Source organism: Erpetoichthys calabaricus, chromosome 6 (genome assembly GCF_900747795.2).
Source record: "Erpetoichthys calabaricus chromosome 6, fErpCal1.3, whole genome shotgun sequence".
Lineage (NCBI taxonomy): Eukaryota > Metazoa > Chordata > Cladistia > Polypteriformes > Polypteridae > Erpetoichthys > Erpetoichthys calabaricus.
This window is the reverse complement of record NC_041399.2, coordinates 77869865-77889779: the sequence shown is the minus strand read 5'-3', so window position 1 is coordinate 77889779 and position 19915 is coordinate 77869865. Positions and strand designations below refer to the sequence as shown.

General features: G+C 37.2%; 1 protein-coding gene across 14 annotated transcripts in view; it reads right to left on the bottom strand.

The window, feature by feature from the left end:
- epb41l3a (erythrocyte membrane protein band 4.1-like 3a) overlaps positions 1 to 19148 on the bottom strand; it is a 275326-nt gene extending 256178 nt beyond the window's left edge. For 7 of the 14 annotated variants that reach the window (XM_051929150.1, XM_051929144.1, XM_051929147.1 and 4 more), the window contains exon 1: positions 16626 to 16649. The gene's annotated coding sequence lies outside the window, so the exon portion shown is untranslated. Of the gene's footprint in view, positions 1 to 16625; positions 16651 to 18988 lie in introns of those variants that run through there. The other 7 variants (XM_051929137.1, XM_051929142.1, XM_051929141.1 and 4 more) reach the window with 3 other exon arrangements.
- Between the last annotated feature and the right edge of the window lie 767 nt (positions 19149 to 19915).

Sequence of the window (19915 nt, the reverse complement as noted above, 5' to 3'; positions counted from 1 at the left end):
CCAACAAATTTTTTCAAAGAAGTATCGGGTGTGCTTATTGATAATGTTCTTGACATAGTAAATTCGTCATTAGATACGGGGGTCTTCCCAGACTGTCTTAAGACTGCGGTAGTTAAACCCCTACTTAAGAAAAATAATCTCGACCCCTCTTCTCTTGAAAATTATGGACCCATCTCTAACCTGCCTTTCTTAAGTAAAATTCTAGAGAAGGCAGTCAGTATGCAGTTAAATGAGCACCTCAATAAACATGCTATTCTTGATAAATTTCAGTCAGGTTTTAGAACAAATCACAGCACAGAAACTGCACTCGTTAAAGTAGTAAATGACTTGCGGGTAAATGCAGACAGAGGCCATTTATCTGTTCTCATCCTCTTAGATTTGAGTGCCGCATTTGACACTATTGATCATAATATTCTTAAGAATCGCCTTAGTCAATGGGTGGGCCTCTCTGGCAGTGTCTTAAACTGGTTTGAATCCTACCTGGCAGGGAGAAAATTCTCTGTTAGTTGTGGTAATTATAACTCAAAGACACATGATATTCTATATGGTGTTCCACAAGGCTCTATCCTGGGTCCGCTGCTCTTCTCAATCTACATGCTTCCATTAGGTCAGATTATCTCGGGACATAACGTGAGCTACCACAGCTATGCTGATGACACACAGCTGTATTTATCAATAGCACCTGATGACCCCAAATCTCTTGATTCGCTAACACAATGTCTAACCTGTATCTCAGAATGGATGAATAGTAACTTTCTCAAATTAAATAAAGAAAAAACCGAAATCTTAGTGATTGGCAATAATGGATACAATGAGGCTATTAGAAATAAACTGGATGCATTAGGATTAAAAGTCAAATCGGAGGTAAAAAGCTTAGGGGTAACCGTTGATTGTAATCTGAATTTTAAATCGCATATTAATAAAATCACTAGGACAGCATTTTTTCACCTAAGGAACATAGCAAAAGTTAGACCTCTTATATCATCGAAAGATGCAGAGAAATTAGTTCATGCGTTTGTCTTTAGTCGGCTAGATTACTGTAATGCACTCCTCTCAGGACTACCCAAAAAAGACATCAATCGTTTGCAGTTAGTGCAGAATGCAGCTGCTAGAATCCTTACCAGGAAAAGAAAATCCGAACACATCTCTCCAGTTTTGATGTCACTACACTGGTTACCTGTGTCATTCAGAATTGACTTTAAAATTCTGCTTATGGTTTATAAAGCTTTAAATAATCTCGCCCCGTCTTATATATCGGAATGTCTGACACCTTATATTCCAAATCGCAACCTCAGATCCTCAACTGAGTGTCTCCTTAGAATTCCAAGAGCAAAACTTAAAAGAAGTGGTGAGGCGGCCTTCTGCTGTTATGCACCTAAAATCTGGAATAGCCTGCCAGTAGGAATTCGCCAGGCTAATACAGTGGAGCACTTTAAAAAACTACTGAAAACACATTACTTTAACATGGCCTTCTCATAACTTCACTGTAATTTAATCCTGACACTCTGTATATCCAATTCATTATAATAACTATTCATTCAAAATTTGTACTAACCCCTACTCTCTCTTCTGTTTCCTTTTCCGGTGTCCTATTGGTGGTGGCTTGTGCCACCACCATCTACCCAAAGCACCATGATGTTCCAACAATGATGGATGGATTAAAAGCCAGAAGTCTGTATAACCATCAGCATCAAGTGACTCCGTGAGAACCCTAACTACAAAGAGGACTATTTCATTTATGTTAGGTAGAATGCCCAAAGGGGACTGGGCGGTCTCGTGGCCTGGAACCCCTACAGATTTTATTTTTTTCTCCAGCCTTCTGGAGTTTTTTTTTGTTTTTTCTGTCCACCCTGGCCATCGGACCTTACTCCTTTTTATGTTAACTAAGGTTGTCTTATTTTAATTTCTTATTTGTCTTTTATTCTTCTTTTCTTCATTATGTAAAGCACTTTGAGCTACTTTTTGTATGAAAATGTGCTATATAAATAAATGTTGTTGTTGTTGTTGTTGTTATTTTGCTCAACTGAAAGAATCCTAACCCACTTACCAAAACTCAATGGCAAGAGACAGTCCTATTTTTACTTAAAATTAGAAAACAAATAATTACTTTAATGTGGAACAATTAAAAAAATCTCATAGTAATTTATCAATTAAGGTTATCCACAATTAATAAACCATGCTCAACCAATGAGCTTATAAAAGGAATACATAGAATTAACAACAGGAATCAGCTTGGGGATAAATTAAAGTGTACTAGGTGACTAGGGCTGAAAACCACAGGTCAGTGTAAAATGGTACTCAAACAAATACTCAATTACTTTAACAGGTAGTTTGCTTGCTAGTGTAAGAGTGTGTTATTCCTCATTGAAATTTTGGAGACATAAAGAGTGTGGTTATAATGACTACAAATTACACAGTCTGTAGTATTATGGTTGTTTTTCTATATTCACATGCAGATAGTGGAGACAAACCAAAATGATTTACCTCATTATCAGCAAGGATGCTGTAATGAATGACATGACCATTCTAAAGACACAAGAATCTTTTAACTATAAATTATTTTCATTACGAGTTTCCTAGAAAAAATGATTTTGAAACCAGCTCTGATTACAACTCTCTCCTGAACACAGAGCTGCAGAGTATCACTTAATAGTCCCAATTTCTTTTGTTATAGCTTTCAATCTTACTGAAAAAATAGCACGTTCTCAGTATCAACCTACACTATTATAAACAAAATACTTTGTATAAAACCTGTACAAATAATTGTTAGCAGAGATGAGGACTGAATCACTTAAAAATACAGGTGCTGGGGGATGTCTAGATAAAAAATAAAAAATAATGCACTCCCACAAACCTCAGAAGAAGCAAAATAAAGGGTAACCAAATTATAGTCTTAAAAATGAACAAGTGTACAATAAGAAGTGGTGTGAAAATGTTTTTGCAAAACACATATCTGTGTCTCTGGTTCTTCCTCATAATCTGGAACAATCCTTCTGTATCTTAGAAATTATACATTTTTTTCACAAACTTTACATAACAGAACTAATAATAAAGATACTTTCAAATAAACTGAAAATTAACATACTCAAAGCTAAAATATTAAAAAGGAACTGACTTTCCTTTCATAAAAGAATTAGAGCATGGAAAAAACAGAATATTTCCTAAAACAGATTTTGATCTTAATGTATTGTGGCAACTGGGTAATGCTAAGCTGGCAGTACTCAATATTCACCCCTGAAATGATGCAGTGATGGAACTGATAAACTAAACAATACAAATAATTAGAAACAGTAAAAGTTGTCATGCATGCACTTCAGAGGACCACCTCCTATGCTTATCAGAGGTAAGTGATACCACCCCAGGGTGAGAAGGGGCGAGATAGCAAACATTCTTGCCCCTTCTGTCATCCACAGCAGCAAGAAGACACCCACTGAGAGCAATCTCCATTTTAAAAGTATCATTCACAGTCACCTGCAACAACAACAACAATTTATTTTTTGTATAGCCCAAAAATCACACAAGGAGTACCACAATGGGCTTTAACAGGCCCCGTTTTTTGACAGCTAGACGTCAGCACTGCTTATTGATGCTGCTAACAATGGACATGAAAATTATAATGCTAAAGCTAAAAGCTGCTGCTCACATTGTAGCTCCAGAAATGGTAAAAAAGAAAAGAAGAACTATTTAACAGGAAACACAAGATGTATGGAATATCAAAAGAAATGGCCACATTGCTAAATGTAATGGAAAAACTATGAAGCTTGCAGTACACTAATGCATTTTTAGGATTCATACAGTGGCATGCAAAAGTTTGGGCACCATTGCTTAAAATGTCACTGTAAATAATTAAGTGAGCAGAAGATGAACTGATCACCAAAAGGCATACAGTTAAAGATGAAACATTTCTTTTCAGCATTTTATGCAAGATTAGTGTATTGTTTTTGTTTTGTATAACTGTACAGTGTAAAAAGGAATGGAGCACAATGCAAAGGTTTTGGGCACCTCAAGATTTCTGAGGTCTCAGACCTTAATTAGCTTGTTAGGGCTATGGCTTGTTCACAGTCATTGTTAGGAAACTCCATGTGATGCAAATCGCAAAGCCGTATAAATTCTCTGACTCCTCAAACCTTGTCCAACAATCAGGAGCCATGGGCTTCTCTAAGCAGCTGCCTAGCACTCTGAAAAATAAAATTGTTGATGCCCTCAAAGCAGGAGAAGGCAAAAAAGAAGATAGCAAAGGTACACTTTCAGGTAGCTGTTTCCTCAATTCATAATGTTCTTAAAAAATGGCAGTTAAAAGGCATGGTGGAGGTCAAGTTGAGGTCCAGAAGACCAAGAAAACTTTCTGAAAGAGCTGCTCATTGGATTGCTAGAAAGGCAACTAAAAAAAAACCATTTGACTGCCAAAGACCTTTAAAAAGATTTAGCAGATTCTGGAGTGGTGGTGTATTGTTCTGCCATGCAGCAACATCTGAACAAATACAACCTTCATGATAGAGACAGCAGAAGAAAACCTTTCCTGCGTCCTAGCCACAAAATGCAGCGCCTGAAGTTTGCAAATGAACATCTAAACAACCCTGATGCATCTTGGAAATGATGAAGTCAAAGGTGTAAAGGTATGCTTAAAAAAAGGTGCCAAATTTTAGGAAAAGAACACCTCAAAAACTATGAAGCAATGGGGTGGCTCAATCATGCTTTGCACTTGTGTTGCAGCCAGTGGAAGAAGGAACATGCCATTGGTAAAGGAAAGAATGAATTCAAATAAAACAGCAAATTATGCAAGCAAGCATCACACCATTGGTAAAAAAGTTGAAGTTAAAAAGAGGATGTCCTACAACAAGATAATGATCCAAAACACACCTCAAATCTACAATGGAATAGCTCAAGAGGCTCAAGCTGAAGCAGAAGCCCATCACAGTCCCCTGACCTAAACATCAATGAAAATCAGTGGATAGATCTCAAAAGAGCAGTGTATGCAAGATGGCCAAAGAATCTTTCAGAAGTAGAATTCTTTTGCAAAGACAAATGGGCGAAAATACCCCAAGTAAGAATTGAAAGTCTCTTAGCTGGCTACTTGTTGTGATACTTGCCAAAGAGGGTGTTACTAAGTACTGACCATGTCGGGTGCCCAAACTTTAGCTTCAGGGCCTTTTCATTTTTTTGGTATTTTGTACCTGTGAATGATGGAAAAAAATGTAATCTTGCTTAAATTAAAGAAATGTGTAATCTTTAACTTTATGCCTTTTGGTGATCATTTCATCTTCTATTTATAGGGTGCCCATCCACAATACTGGATCAGCAAGGCATAGGTGGCCATGCATGAAGCTTTGGAAAACTTTTTGGCACAGAGAATTGTTAGTATAGAATCATATATAATGCTGACATTATAAACAATAGCAGTTTCTGTTATTTGTCACACAGATCCTAACTCCTTTGTAAAATAAACTAACTTGAACTCTGCAGAGTAATTGCTAGGATTAAATGGTCCTTCATCACCTTTGATCCAATTCAAAAGAGCTTTTTCAAAAGAGATTTAGCTGACAGCATTTGAGACAATGTAAACTTCTACCTAAGAAACACAACTTTACCTGTTAAGTTTTAAACAATGCTCAACCTACTTTTTAATCAATATTTGTAAGCAAAATTCTAGGAAAAATGTTTATGCAGAGTTAACAAACTTTGCACATGAAATCATCAGTAGATGTGCATTCCTAGTATGTGGTACTAGAAATGTGGAAAATAACCAGTTTAGTTACAATTGGCAAGTCATGAGGATAGCAGTTCTTAGATCGCCATGTTAATCAAAAATTGATACAAATTTTTATATGTTTATCCTTCTATTATAAAAAAAATCTTGGTGGAAGTGAGACCAGGGAGACAAGACGTGATCTTCTCGGAAGACACTTAAAATACCCGAGAAATGAAAGAGAATGGGCACAGAGCATCTCGCGGGGACCTTAAACATGAGACTTGGTGCCAAGAGATTACAATTTGACGTCCCGCGAGAGACACTGTAACGTCACGCGAGACAAGGCAGTGAGACAGCATTTAAAAGAAGTTCACGGACATCTAACCAAGCAGTTGTTAGAATGCTTTTGGTAGTCAGACATCATGTGCTCCCAGCTCTTAAAACAACGACAAGCGACAAGCAGAACACGCAGGAAGCGTTCACAACTCCACCCCCACCTCCTTCACAATGCGAGCAGCAGAGACACAAAGTGGCAAAAGGACAGCTGCTGCATAGGCTTTTAAATGATCAACGCGCAGTGCGACAAACATAGCGGGCACCTTGCCAGCAGCAGCTACAAGACAACATGATCTGACTGCATCTCCTTAGCATGTGTTCAGCAACAGCCGCCCCCCCTTCACAACGCAAGCAGCGTTATACATCATGCGAGAAAGAGATTTAACCACGCCCGGGGCCCGAAATAAAGGACAAGTATTGTTTTTACAAAAGTTTTACAGTAAAAGTGAAAATAATGCATATGTAACAATTCCCATTGTATATCCGGTAAACCAAACCCGGGGGCAGGGGGCGGAGTCCCCTAGTTTTTTAAATTGAAAAAAAAATAGGTAAATTATGTATTACTGTATTACAGGACATAGAATTTATCCTACCAAGTTACATTATTAAATTATTGTCATCATGCTAACAGTAAAGTTGTGATTTACTTCACAGTGACAGAAAATGTATCAGAACTGGTTTGTCCTCAGGTTCATACAGTGCCTTATTATTTTAAATCTAAAGCAGAAACTTACCCTGGAGTTTAAAAAGTCAACAGAGTACTCAACATAAATGCAGCTAATTATAGGATATTGTGAAAAGACCACTAATATACATGTGCAATTCACTTGAAACCACCAGGATTTAAACTGGAACTACATAAATCAAGCAGCAAAGTCAATTTTGGGATTCACCGTTAAACAAACTTCAAGTACTTATGACAAGGTAAAACGGCTCAAAAAGTCCATTGTCTATTTTATTTGAAAGGACCTCTGTCTATATGGCATCATAGAAAATGCTGTTTTTTGTAATATGACCAATACATTCAAACTAATGTATGTTATACCATCAGTATGTTTTTTGTTCTCCAATACATCAGTACATCAGAGATGCAATGCGCGGACTTCTGTGGCTGTACTGATTTATGCCAGAGTAACATCACATCTCAAATGTAGGAAAAATGGTGTCTATCCTTTCATAATTTTCCCAGAGCAGTTAAAACACAAGAGTTAATTGTTCAATTTAGATTTGTGTAGTTTGTTTACAACAGAAGGGATGCAGAACACTTTCTTTTTAAATTGGTTTATTGTTTAGATAAAGTTTATTAATCCCTTTGGAAAATTCAGATACATACAGTTGCAGAAACATAAAAAACAAGGATACATACTCAAAAGACAAATAATATTGCCAATCAATTGATAAATAAATAAATAAACAAATGTATATTGTGTAGAAAAACCCCCCCGATGTCCTTCTTAGCACACTGTGGCAGAACGAGCCTGGGGCTAGAAGCACTCCAAGAGAGCACCTCCTGGTAGGGATGGAGAGGATTTTTCATGATAGCATCCAATTTTGCCACCATCTACTTTTCAAAAACAGCTTCCAGTGTGTCCAGGGTTCACCCTGTGATGGAGCAGGCTTTCCTGATAAGTTTCTTCAGGCATCATGCTTCTTTTGCTTCCCCAGAAGACTGCAGCATAGAGCAGCACACTGGCTACTATGAACTGATAGAAAAAATCCAGCAACTTGCATTTGTACTAAATTTATTTTCTTTAAAAACTGGTATTTGAAGTTAATTCCAAACAACTTTGCAGGTTCTTAAAAGCACTTTGCACAGGTCAGGTTAACTTACTTGTTAACATGCTGTGTTTCTCCAGCTATTCCGACAGGGTTCAGTTTCTTTTTTTTTCTTGAGAAAATATGGTATTGTATATGTGGGTGTAAATATTGTGAATGCCACTAAGTTCTTTTCTTAAGTAGAACCAAATGAAGGATTTTACTTTTGAAAGACAAAATCAAAAATGTTTTTCTCCATTGTTTTTATATTACTCAGCTGAAAAGAATATCAAATTTCTGGAGAAAAGAATTATCACAATTCTGGAGACACACTGCATCTCTAATAACCATGTTCAAAACAAGATTATTTTCAGTAAAAAAAATAAATAAATAAAAATCACCCAAAAAATCATAATATTGAATCACAACAGTTACAAAATCACAACACATTAGAAATTGCAATACAAATCAAATCTGAAATCAACTATAGGTGTAAAACTGAATAGGGAGATCTCTGCCAAATCTCACCCCTCATTGGTATCCTTATCACTCGGAGAAAGGACCAAGATTGAAACAAGCCTAGCTGGTGTACAGACTGTGCTAGCACTGCATCGTCTTAGGTATAGCTGTGTTTAATAGTTAAGGCTGATACTAAATTAATTCATAATCAGCTAGTTAAATCATTACAGTATCAAATGCATAGCAAGCACTCACCTTGCAAAAAAGATGTTGATGGTAAACAACAGCTGCAGGACAAATAAATGAAACTAGTTGAGAATTATAAGCTACTGAGCAGAAGCAGTGTTTTCCATTGTAAGCTTTTCATCATTCAACGAAAATAGTAAAACAATTGACCTCAACTCCTCATTTCTAATGGGCAGGGTTTACCTAAGTAAGTCAGGACCACAAAAATAATGATTTAATACAACTGTTAATGAAAAACCATGCACTTCCTTTCATCATCTCCAAACTACAATTATCAAGGCACAGACTCCAGTCTGAACAACTCAGTCTGTCTCAGCTAAATGACTGCAATGTGCTGGGCTAAGGAATCCACAAATGGGAGTGCAGTTCACTCACTTTCAAGCTGGCACCTATACATCCTAAAGAATCAATGTAACCATTTATAGCATTTTAGTGAACAATGTGTCAGCATAAAAACAGAGACTTGCATCAATTTTTAGTAAAGTGTTTGAAATAAATATATAACATTTATAAGAAACAGTGGAATTGCAGTACGACTAAAGGTTAACTACAGTCCATTAAACTTCATCAAGGACAAAAGACAAGCCCTGCAAGATATTACTAAAATGTAACTTATTATGCATTTTACTTTATTGATTTTTGAATATTGGACTAGATTCTTGTCCATTTATGTGAATATGCTGTTCTTTTGATGTTAAATATATGACTTCATTATTACTGTTTATGATAAATCCCTGCTTATATAGATTACTACTAGTACAAGGAAACCTACCCACTAGTGCATTTTCCATATCTTTTTTTTCTCCCTTCAGACTCCAAAACGTACTCCTTATACTGAATAAAATGTCATTAGCTATTCTTTTGTAAGTCTCATTTTTTTCATTTTGGTAATTAAAACAGCATGCAGTCTTATAGGATACTGCTAAGGCTTGTTTTATCTTTCCATTCTAAACATGCCAACTGCCAATTTTCTCTCTCTCTCTCTCTGGGGATTTCAATTTTTAAAACATACAATTCTATAATCATTCACTGGAATGGGCAGTTATGACAGAGTCTTGTGGCTTTCCAACACTTATGCATCTGTGGTGTCATTGACTTAAACCAGACATCTGGGGTACCTTTATCAAAAAGGGTCTTTAACTGCTGAATTCTCCCAAAGCAGAAAGTAAATGTAAAATAACTTCTTAACGCATTTAACATAACCACTGCATTGATTAACTACTTTTATTTTATTAGGAAAGCATATTTGTTTATTTATTTATTTGGATGGACATAAAAGGATGCAGAGTGACTATGAATATAACATGGCCTAGGCATGTCTCTGTGAAGGCTGCACATTCGCCTGCTGTTTATTAGTTTCTTCTGCAGGTACTTTTGTTTACAAACCATGTATGAGAAGTGTAAATTAAAATTGACTCTAAATAGGTTCAATGTAATAGTGTAGGTGTGTGTGTGTGTGTGTGTGCGTGTGTGTTTGCATTGTAATGGAGATGCATCCCATACTGCATTGGCTCCTGGCTTTTAGTGAAAAACGATGGAAGTATCAAGCATCTTGCAACCATGGATTGGATTAAACTGGTTTGAAAGTGGATACATAAAATAATGGATACTCAGAAACAAATGATTAACATTATACTTTAAATGGGTAAACATATAAAGAGAAAAAAGACTTTTTGCAAGAAAACAAAATGGAAAAACTGGTTACAAAATAGGCACACTCCTGCAACTCAGTAACAAAAACCTGCGTTTCACTCCCAGTTTGACATGAGTTTTCTCCAGATTGTCTGATTTCCTACCATATCCCAAACACATAAAATGATAAGCTGACTGGCAATTATAAATGTTGCCAACTGTGTGGAAATGCAAGTGTGTGCACAAGAGTGCCATGAGATTAACTAGGCAAGTCCAGAACTTGAGCATGTCCTGTGACCAATGGTGCTGGGAAAATCTTGGGCTGTCTGAAGAATAAGAGTTAGTTATTTACTGTAATAAAGTTTGTTACTGGATTTCACAGAAAACTGTCTGGAAAGGCTCAAGCTCCTAAAATCATGCACTGAGTTAAGCTGTTTTGAAAATGGAGGATGGATGCAAATAATCTTTTTACCTTTCCTTTCATTAGTGTAATAATAACTCTTATTTTCTAAGTATTATGGTATGAAGCTGTAGTACTCCTCCAGGCAAAGCATTGTGGTACTTGAGGTAGCATGCATGCAGTTATGTTGCCAGAAGGCAGATTATATATAAAAAGAGGAGCCAAGCGAAGTTTAGGAGAGAGAAGACCTAAGTAGTTTCTCAACATATATGTACAGCTAAACTCCGAGTGGACAGTAAAGGGTTCACAACTGACTGGAAAATGAACAGAGATGCATGTTATCCACTGAAATCAAAAGAAACCCTACTTTAACGAATTTAGACTTGTCATTTAATTGAAATGGAACCGTTTTATACATGCAAGAATAGCGATGGAGATTATGTTTAGTAAAGCAACTCACATTTTGAAATCAAAGAGGAACAGACAGTCTGAAAAGTAAGGAGATGCTCATACTAATATAGAAGATTCTGAACTCACTGCTTAGTAAACAATAGGCTCGTTACCTAAACAGCCAAATTAGGCTACTTCACTTATAAACTTGTCAAGCCTGTTAACCTTGTATCTTTTTGGTAATCATATTAAGATCTGCAGGCCATTCTGAGCCCATCCTTGATGAAGAGTGGTGTTTGGGAGTCACAGGAATGTTGAAAATACTGTCTTGTTTAGATCACATTCTTTGGACGACTCAACCTAAATGAAGGTGAAAACTGGGTGCTAAATAACATTATTCATAAAAACAGACCACGTGCAGTAAGTATTGGAGGTTGATAAGTTGTGTTACTTTTCATTAACTGGTTGAGTCATTGAGGTCCAAGAGGAACCGTTGATCCCAGAAAGTGTTTTTCTCTAACTAGGACACAGCAAACTGGTTGCACTTTCTCCATATTGGGCATGCACGGCCTTTATTACTGATGTAACTAAGCATACTGACATAAATTTTAGTTAAGGTGTTGCAGTTTTCCCATTTTAGAACACCAAGACACCATCATTCCCCAGATGCCTGTTTTCCAAAAACATTCGCTCCTAACGTCCACAAGGAGGAGACGAGAAGAGAAGTGACGCCCACAGCTTCTCTCCTTTTATAAAGGCTAAATTACATAAAAATATTTTGCTTTTTCTCTTCCTAAAATGACACAGATACACTTTTTACGTGTGCAATTTCAACACATCAAAGCACATCAATTCTCAACAACACTCTAGGCTTGAACAACTGATGTATTTTAAGGTTTTTGTTTTCACACTTGGAGACTGGACACATTCATCCTCATTGTAAACTACAAGAACAGATAAGGATTACTTAAAATTTATACAATAAAAATGCTTCAATTTAGAATACAATTTAATGTGGCAAATTAATATACACCTTAATTGAGGAGAAAGAACTTTAACATGAAAAATTCCAAACTTCTCCTTTAATCGCTGTGTGAAGAGATTCTTTTAGTATACAATATATTGTTTAGCATATTGTGCATTTTAAAAATCTCATTATAGATAAATTGCAGGATCAGTAGTACTGCTAAGGTTTCATAATGTTTATTATTTCTCCCAGAGCTATTTTCTGATTTCTTGAGGAACAAAATAGCCACAACATTAAAAACAGAAATTCAAAACTAGAAATATATACCTTTTAATGTGACGTAAAACAAAACCTCTTTCTTTAGAACCAACACAGTCCTGAAGCTACAGCCGAAGCAGAGTTCCCAAAAGGGACAGAATGATCAATAAATGGCCTACTCTTTCAAATTAAAGCAATTGAAGGACATTATGTCCTATTAAGCACAGCCTGTCTTTCTGGTTCCCAGCCCCCACTATGCATACTACAGGGAGGACGTCCATGGCTGCAAAGCTCAAAAAAATGGAATGTTAGAAGTAATATCAATGGAATAACACATAGAATAATTAAATAACAATTCCTGTAAGAACTAAGATGTTGGCATTTAACAACAAAGCTGCCACACCAGCAACGAAGATAGTTTAACTGGTAATTTAACTGCCACCTTTTTCTACAATGTACATGAGTAGGTAGATCAGTGTTCAAAAAATCCTGATGTTATTGCAAGTCATCTCAGAATGCAAGCATTTTGCTGCTCTCTGTTGCCTTCATTAGAGACCTTTACTGTTACTTTTGGCAGACAACACACACACACACCCCTAGTGCATTTAGGAAATATTGCAGACAGGCTGCAGAGCAATTTTTTGTCTGCAGATCTTTCAGCAGTACTAAATACCAAAAATTAAAAATCCAATTGATGTATAGTCCAGAGCCCCGCCAAGTTTAGTCTTATACTGTATATTTTTATGCACCCTTTTTAATACATCAGCATTATCATTTTTTAAAGATGCTTGTCAAGCTAATGCATATTGTTGTATGACATATTCTTTTTCTATAGTTGGTTGTTTGGGATATGTTATATCATATTAATACCCCATCTATACCCCAATTTATTTGCAAATGACAGGAAATTAAAATAACAACAATGTGCACTGTTAACATACAGTGAATAACACCCGAAATATAGACCATCAAGCACTTACTTATAATGAAGTGAATAATTTAGTGCTGAAATTTTGTTTCCTGCAATTCTGCCTAAACTGGATTTAAAAGGTTTGCTAATGGATAGGAAGGTGAATTACCTTTTCTTCTGGTTTGGATCCAATGCAAAAATTAAAGGAAAACTCAAGTTTGCTTTCATTTTGTATGTTGTATTTTTTAAACTGTTAACAGAAAGAGTTTTTCTTAACTTCATTATTAATTTTTGACAGATTTTCACTCAGTCATTAAATACTTGTAATGTTTCACTTTTATACAGCAAGGTGGGCTTTCTTAAACAAAGAGCACTACAACAAAAATTGTAATCCAAAAAACTAATTTCATTAAACAAATACTCACTGACACAATGCTTGCGGTGAATGCTGACATACTGCATAATACAATGGGATCAGTAAATTAGTTACACAATAGCAGCAGCAGTAAAGTGAATATAAACAACTTAACTAATAAATAAATCGTGTTAAGACCAGGGTGGCACGGTGGCGCAGTGGGTAGCGCTGCTGCCTCGCAGTTGGAAGATCTGGGGACCTGGGTTTGCTTCCCGGGTCCTCCCTGCGTGGAGTTTGCATGTTCTCCCTGTGTCTGCGTGGGTTTCCTCTGGGTGCTCCGGTTTCCTCCCACAGTCCAAAGACATGCAGGTTAGGTGCACTGGCGATTCTAAATTGGCCTTGGTGTGTGGGTGTGTTTGTGTGTGTCCTGTGGTGGGTTGGCACCCTGCCCAGGATTGGTTCCTGCCTTGTGCCCTGTGTTGGCTGGTATTGGCTCCAGCAGACCCCCGTGACCCAGTGTTCGGATTCAGCGGGTTGGAAAATGGATGGATGGATGGTGTTAAGACCATACAGATATATTTATAGCACTTCATAAAAATAAATTATATAATTCTTTACATTTATATAGTGATTTTCTCACTATTTAAAGCTCTTTACATAGACAGTGGGGAGCCACTTCAACCACCACCTGTATGTAGCATCCACATGGATATTACGACAGCAGCCATTTTGCTCCAGTATGCTCACTGCACATTACCTATTGGGTGGTTAAGGGGTGAGAGAGATAGCTAATTAGAAACAAGGGTTGGTTAGGGGGCCAGAATGGCTAGGCCATGGAGGGCAGTTTAGACTGGATATCAGGATACACCCTGCTCTTTATGATGGACACCCAGGGATTAATTACCACAGGGAGTCAGGACCTTGGTTTTTTTTTTCTCATCCAAAAGACGGTATGGGCGGAGTAGTGAATTTCTCATTGGGATTAATAAAGTATCTATCTATCTATCTATCTAGTGGCTCTGAGGCTAGGGATTTTCACTGGCAATCCAAAGGTCGCCAGTTCGAATCCCGTAAATGCCAAAAGTGACTACTTCACTGGGCTCTTGAGCAAGGCCCTTGTTCCATCCTGGGTATGACGTTAATCTGCATTCAGCCCTGCATGTAGGCTCTCCAACCTGCAGGGAAAAACCTCTCCAGTCACCATAAAAAACCTCACACTGTTCCATTCCATCTGAACTAGTGTGGTGCTGAGGTGTTACCCGTTGCATGGCTGCACTCGGATCTGCACTCGGATCCTCATCTTGGATCCTGAGTTGGTTTGTCATGTGGTGGGTGCGGCAATGAGCTGTATCAGTGCGTGTTCCTAACCTCCTCTCTTAAAAGACAGCACCATTTTTACAGTACAGTGTCCCCATCACTGAATAGGGGCATCGGGATCCTCCTGCTGGCCTCACCAACAACTCTTCCACCAGTAAGCCAAGCTTCTCCTAGATTGTCTCTGATCCAAGTACTTTATTTTTTTTTTGTTCTTTATTTTGCCTTATACAATTTCTTGTATTAGGAATTTGTTAGTTTTTGCATACCTCTTGGGGTCAGAGTGCAGGGTCAGCCATTGCACAGCGCCCCTGGAGCAATTACAGGTTAAGGGCCTTGCTCAAGAGCCCAGCAGATTAGGATCTCTTTTGGCAGTGACGGGGATTCGAACCGTAACCTTCTGGATACCAGCATAGATCCTTAGCCTCAGAGCCACCACTCCACCCATATACTGGCCAGGCCCAAACATGCTTAGGTTCAGATGGATTACCTTTTCTGAAGTACATGTGGTACGGCTTCTGAATGCATCAGTCAACAACCAAAAGCATACATAGAAGTATACTGAACACAATTTCCATGATAATCATAAAGGAAAGGAAATGGAGAGCCATGAAAAAACAATAGCAACATCAACCACGTACAGAAAGACTATCTTCTGTGAAGTGCATGCCCTTCAAGATTTACCCTCTATATTTGTACAACATTAAAATTAAACAGTTCCAATTGTTATTTAGAACTTTGTGAACAAATGTAGTGATAAATAAAATAATATGATAATGTTTGGTTCTGTATTACATTAAAGTCTGATTTTCCTCTCTACAAAATAAGTCATTTCAAAAGCACTGGATAACATCACAAGACACCCTGATGTTTAGCGGCAATATAGCTAATTTGACTGTCAAACCATCAAGTTGCGTCTTAATCAGCAAGCACAGAGGACTCTTTAGAATGCATTTAAGAAAATCCAATAAGCTTATGTAAATCCAATTGGAGTGTAATAAACATTGGCTATGCCAACAATACATGATGTCTAGCAATAAATTCAGTTTCTTTTAAAATACAACTAGAAGAAAAAAAAGAGTTCACTTTTGCAGCATTAGAAGTCTTATCCTTGTTTTTGTTTTTTTTCCCCACTCTATCGTTTAATCGCCTAATATGTAAAGTAATTAAGAAATGCAGAAGGTTTCAGTGTGACGGAAAGGGAGTGTAATCCTTAGATAATGGAAAGTCAGCGAGGTCTAACAGCCCCCTACTGAAAGTGACACAGAACTTATTTGATCTCACACCCTGCATCAGCTCCCCTCCTTAAACAATTTACAACAAGAGACAAAAACAAATACCAACTGAACATGGAGTATCAACTGATTGACCGTCACAAACACACTTCTGTTTAAAGGAAGAGCGGACAGTCGCTTATTTGAGCTTTACAAAAAGACAGGCTCTTGACATTAAAGGGCATTCTCAATAGATAGTTTTGTGAGGGATTTGTAATCATTCTTTATTTTGACAACAAAGGCTGTTATCTCATGTTGGAGTGGTTAAAAGAGGCTGTAGAAGCAGACCTATACACAGAACTCATTGTTATGGCTAAATCTACTGCACTCTATATAACATTTGAAAATAACTCAAGATAACTCGCACTTAAAAAAGTAATGTAGCGAAGCAAAAAAATATCAACAAGCAATAAAATTAACTCAGCCAGAAAAAAATACAGTATGTAACTGAAAGGACAATGTTTACATGTATGATCTTTGTGCAAACTTACAAGCTCAAAACCTTAACTTTTTCCTACTTAAGTAACACATAACCCTACTAGCTTATCAAAGCACTGAATTCCACAAATTGAACAACAGAATTCAACCTTAAAATAGTCTGATTAGATCTCTCCACACTTTTCAGTATCTGAATACTCACCACACCAGAGCGTCACAACATGTCCATTAAAGGGATGTGTTTTCATTCCATCGGACCATTGTTTGGGGCAAGTTCAAAGGAAGCAGACAGAAAAAGAATAAAAAAATAAGACTTAACTGTAAGCAATAAATGAGTTGCAGTAATCACAAAGAAAAAACTTTTCTTAATTACAAATGATATTTAAATAAATTGTTTTTCTGTACTTGTATGTATCAGGTCTGTAATAATCAATCCCATATAAAACTGTAGAAAATGTGACATTTTAATTATTTATTATACTGTATGTTACTAAGATAAATTAAAGTTTCACCAAAGCACTGAGCACTGAACAGAAATACTTTTAAGTTTTAAAATTGAAATAAAAAGTAAAGCATTTATTGTATATTTTCCCTTTTTTTACCTGATGAAGGAAACTAGTGAATAATTAAACAGACCCAGGCAGTGTTTTCTTTTATAAAAATATATTTCCATAAAATATTATCTAGCCGATCAATATAGTTGACTCCACATGTAAAGCAGTTATACACTGCCAATCAAGGACTCATTTTGAACCAACTGCTATTTTGCTTTATGATGTTTAAGTATTTTAGAGTTGTAATAAAGATTTAATGTTTGATATACACCCCTTGTTAGCTGATTATTATTTTGTAATAAGTGTGTTCATACTAACAGTTCACAGTTTTTGCAATGGATGTTTTAATTTGAATTTGACACCAGTGTACTTTAAAAGGACATTTTTTAAGAACATACAGAACTGCAGTCTACGCACGATGGACAGCAAATTAATGAATACTAACCAGGCCATCTTATTACAAATAATGCCACTCTATTCTTTATAAATGTGTATTTTTATAATTTCCATTTGCCTTATTCTTACAGGGTGTGCTATTCATTATGCACACAAACAGTAGTGTGTATGCCTACAAATATAAGATCTGAAATTACTCGAATACAGATATAGATCTGTGTGTATAAAGTTTTTTGCAGTCTTTTGGATCTTACGGCTTCTAATGATGGTAACGTAAGTATATTTTTAGGTAAAGGCAGGGCAACTGTTGGGAGGACCACATTCACAGCACAGCCAGGAATCTATACACAAGTGGTGACTTTGTCAATATGCACCATAAAACAGGTTTGTTTTAAGATACCGGTTTTCCTCCCTGCAATATAAGTATATTAAAATGAGCTACATCCGATACATGTGTATTAAGTGTGCCCGAAAACAGATACAGTGATTCTTGAATCGATGGCTCCGAAAGTATTGATCTACTTCCCGGCTTTTTACATAAATCACAATTTTATTATGGTCCCTAGGGTTTGCCTACCACAGCATTGTCGTCTGAATACCCCAGGAAACGCATACAGTGTCCACTTACACCGGGTAAATTTTGCTGTCGCAAATCCGTTAAGTCATTATTCGGACAGTGAAAAGGAAACGAACGGAGACACGGATTGACAAAGCGATTTTACTACTGCTTACATCCTAGGAGAGGAGAGAAGCGCGCAGAGGCGTCATGTGCGCGGCGCCAGCAGGCTGCCAGGTTTCAGGTTAGTAAGACTTTGGCCAGACACTAGAGAATGAAACACATAACAAATCTTATATGTTACCTTTGGGCAGAATGCAATTTTTACGGAAACTAAAGTGGGTTCTGGAAATCTGTAGTTTTTCCTGTCTAAATCCCCATAACGGTTTTGTCATGGGGTGAAGCAACAATGGGCTGTGAATGCTGGAATACTTTATCCAACATTGCTTATTCGCCCCTGTTCAAAAAAAACAAAACACGTATAACCCGTAGAATCAAAACGTAGACGCTTTCCATGTCAGTTCTATTTTTGTCTTTATAAAGCGGTTATTATAGCGCAGACGATCGCTTTGGGGAGGGTGGAAGTAAACAACAACGTCCCGGAGCGATCCGGGTACAAACTAGTATCGCCGCATCCTATGTACGAGCTCCAAGGTCTCGAGTATGACTCACAATAGATAAATTATGAAATGCAAAGTATAACTCCTCCAAATCCGATACAGCAGTAGCTATTGCACCAAGTCACCCTTTCTAAATTCTCCTTTATTGGAACTGATGAAAAATTCGGCACACACATGGAAATCGAGGTGCAACTGTGACTGGTGGTTATTGCACGCTTTGGAGAATTGACGTCTCAAACCCTTCTTTCTTTTTGTTTTCTTTTCGGAACTTTCGTGTGTGTAGTTCAAACTGAATAACTGCATCTTGACCGATTTCACGCATGTCCTCCCACAGCCGTTGCACGCCTTAAGTTTAAGTTACGCTTTTGACACTTCCGTGCATGTTGTCATTCTGGCCCGTGGCGATTCTTATTTAGGAAAATAAATCAAAAGCCCTTACCTGATGATGATGTATACTCGTATCGCGTGTTTCAAAAAAAGAGTTGCATTAAAAGGTGTTAACATATAATATTAATTCACCATCTCCAGAGTAAAGCAGACAAGTCCAACCTTATTTAGGGGTCATTGCAAGAAAGAGGTACTAGAAGTTTAACACCTGCTTCACATTCCATTTTCAACCGCCCATTCCCCTCCCCCGCTCCCAAGCAACCACCCTTGGAAGTCTGACGCTCGCTTTTGATTGGATAAACCTGTTTTCTTGCGCTACCGGAGTGAGCCAATGTGAAAAGAGAGGCGGGGAAACACGAGCTTTCTTTTGGTAGGGCCCGCCCAAAACCTTCATTCATTCAGAGTTAGCGAAGACACGACTTTGCTCTAAGTTCTTTTAAGGGTTAAAGTTTGCTGCTGTTTTTCGATGACAGAATATATATACGCCTTCCTTCTTTTGCCTTGTCGGGCGGACAGATTCATTAGATATAGTCGGCAGCAGGCGCTCCACGGGGTTTCGAGATCCCCGTTGAAGAGGTTCGTTTCATAGCAACGCATTAAAACACGAATTCGATCCTTTCATTGCTAAAAGCCGAAGTGTACACTAGTATGGATTGTCGGGAGGAGCCGTCAGCAACAATTTTACTGGAGATGGTAACAAAGAATACCGCTCAAAAACGTCTTTGTACAGTTACGTAGCAATCTTATGAATATCTGGAGCGAGCATTTGGAAAGTTTAAAAGCATTCGATGTTCACATTGAACCATGAAATCATTTTTAGGAGGTAGCCTGAAAAAGCATGTGCTTTGTCGTTAGAATCCTCCGTTACTTTCGCACAATCGAGATTTTATCTTGTAAAATTTAAATTAAAAATGAGCGCAATAACATATAGTCTACAGTAGTAATGCATATATTTTAGATTGCATAACGAAAGATGACA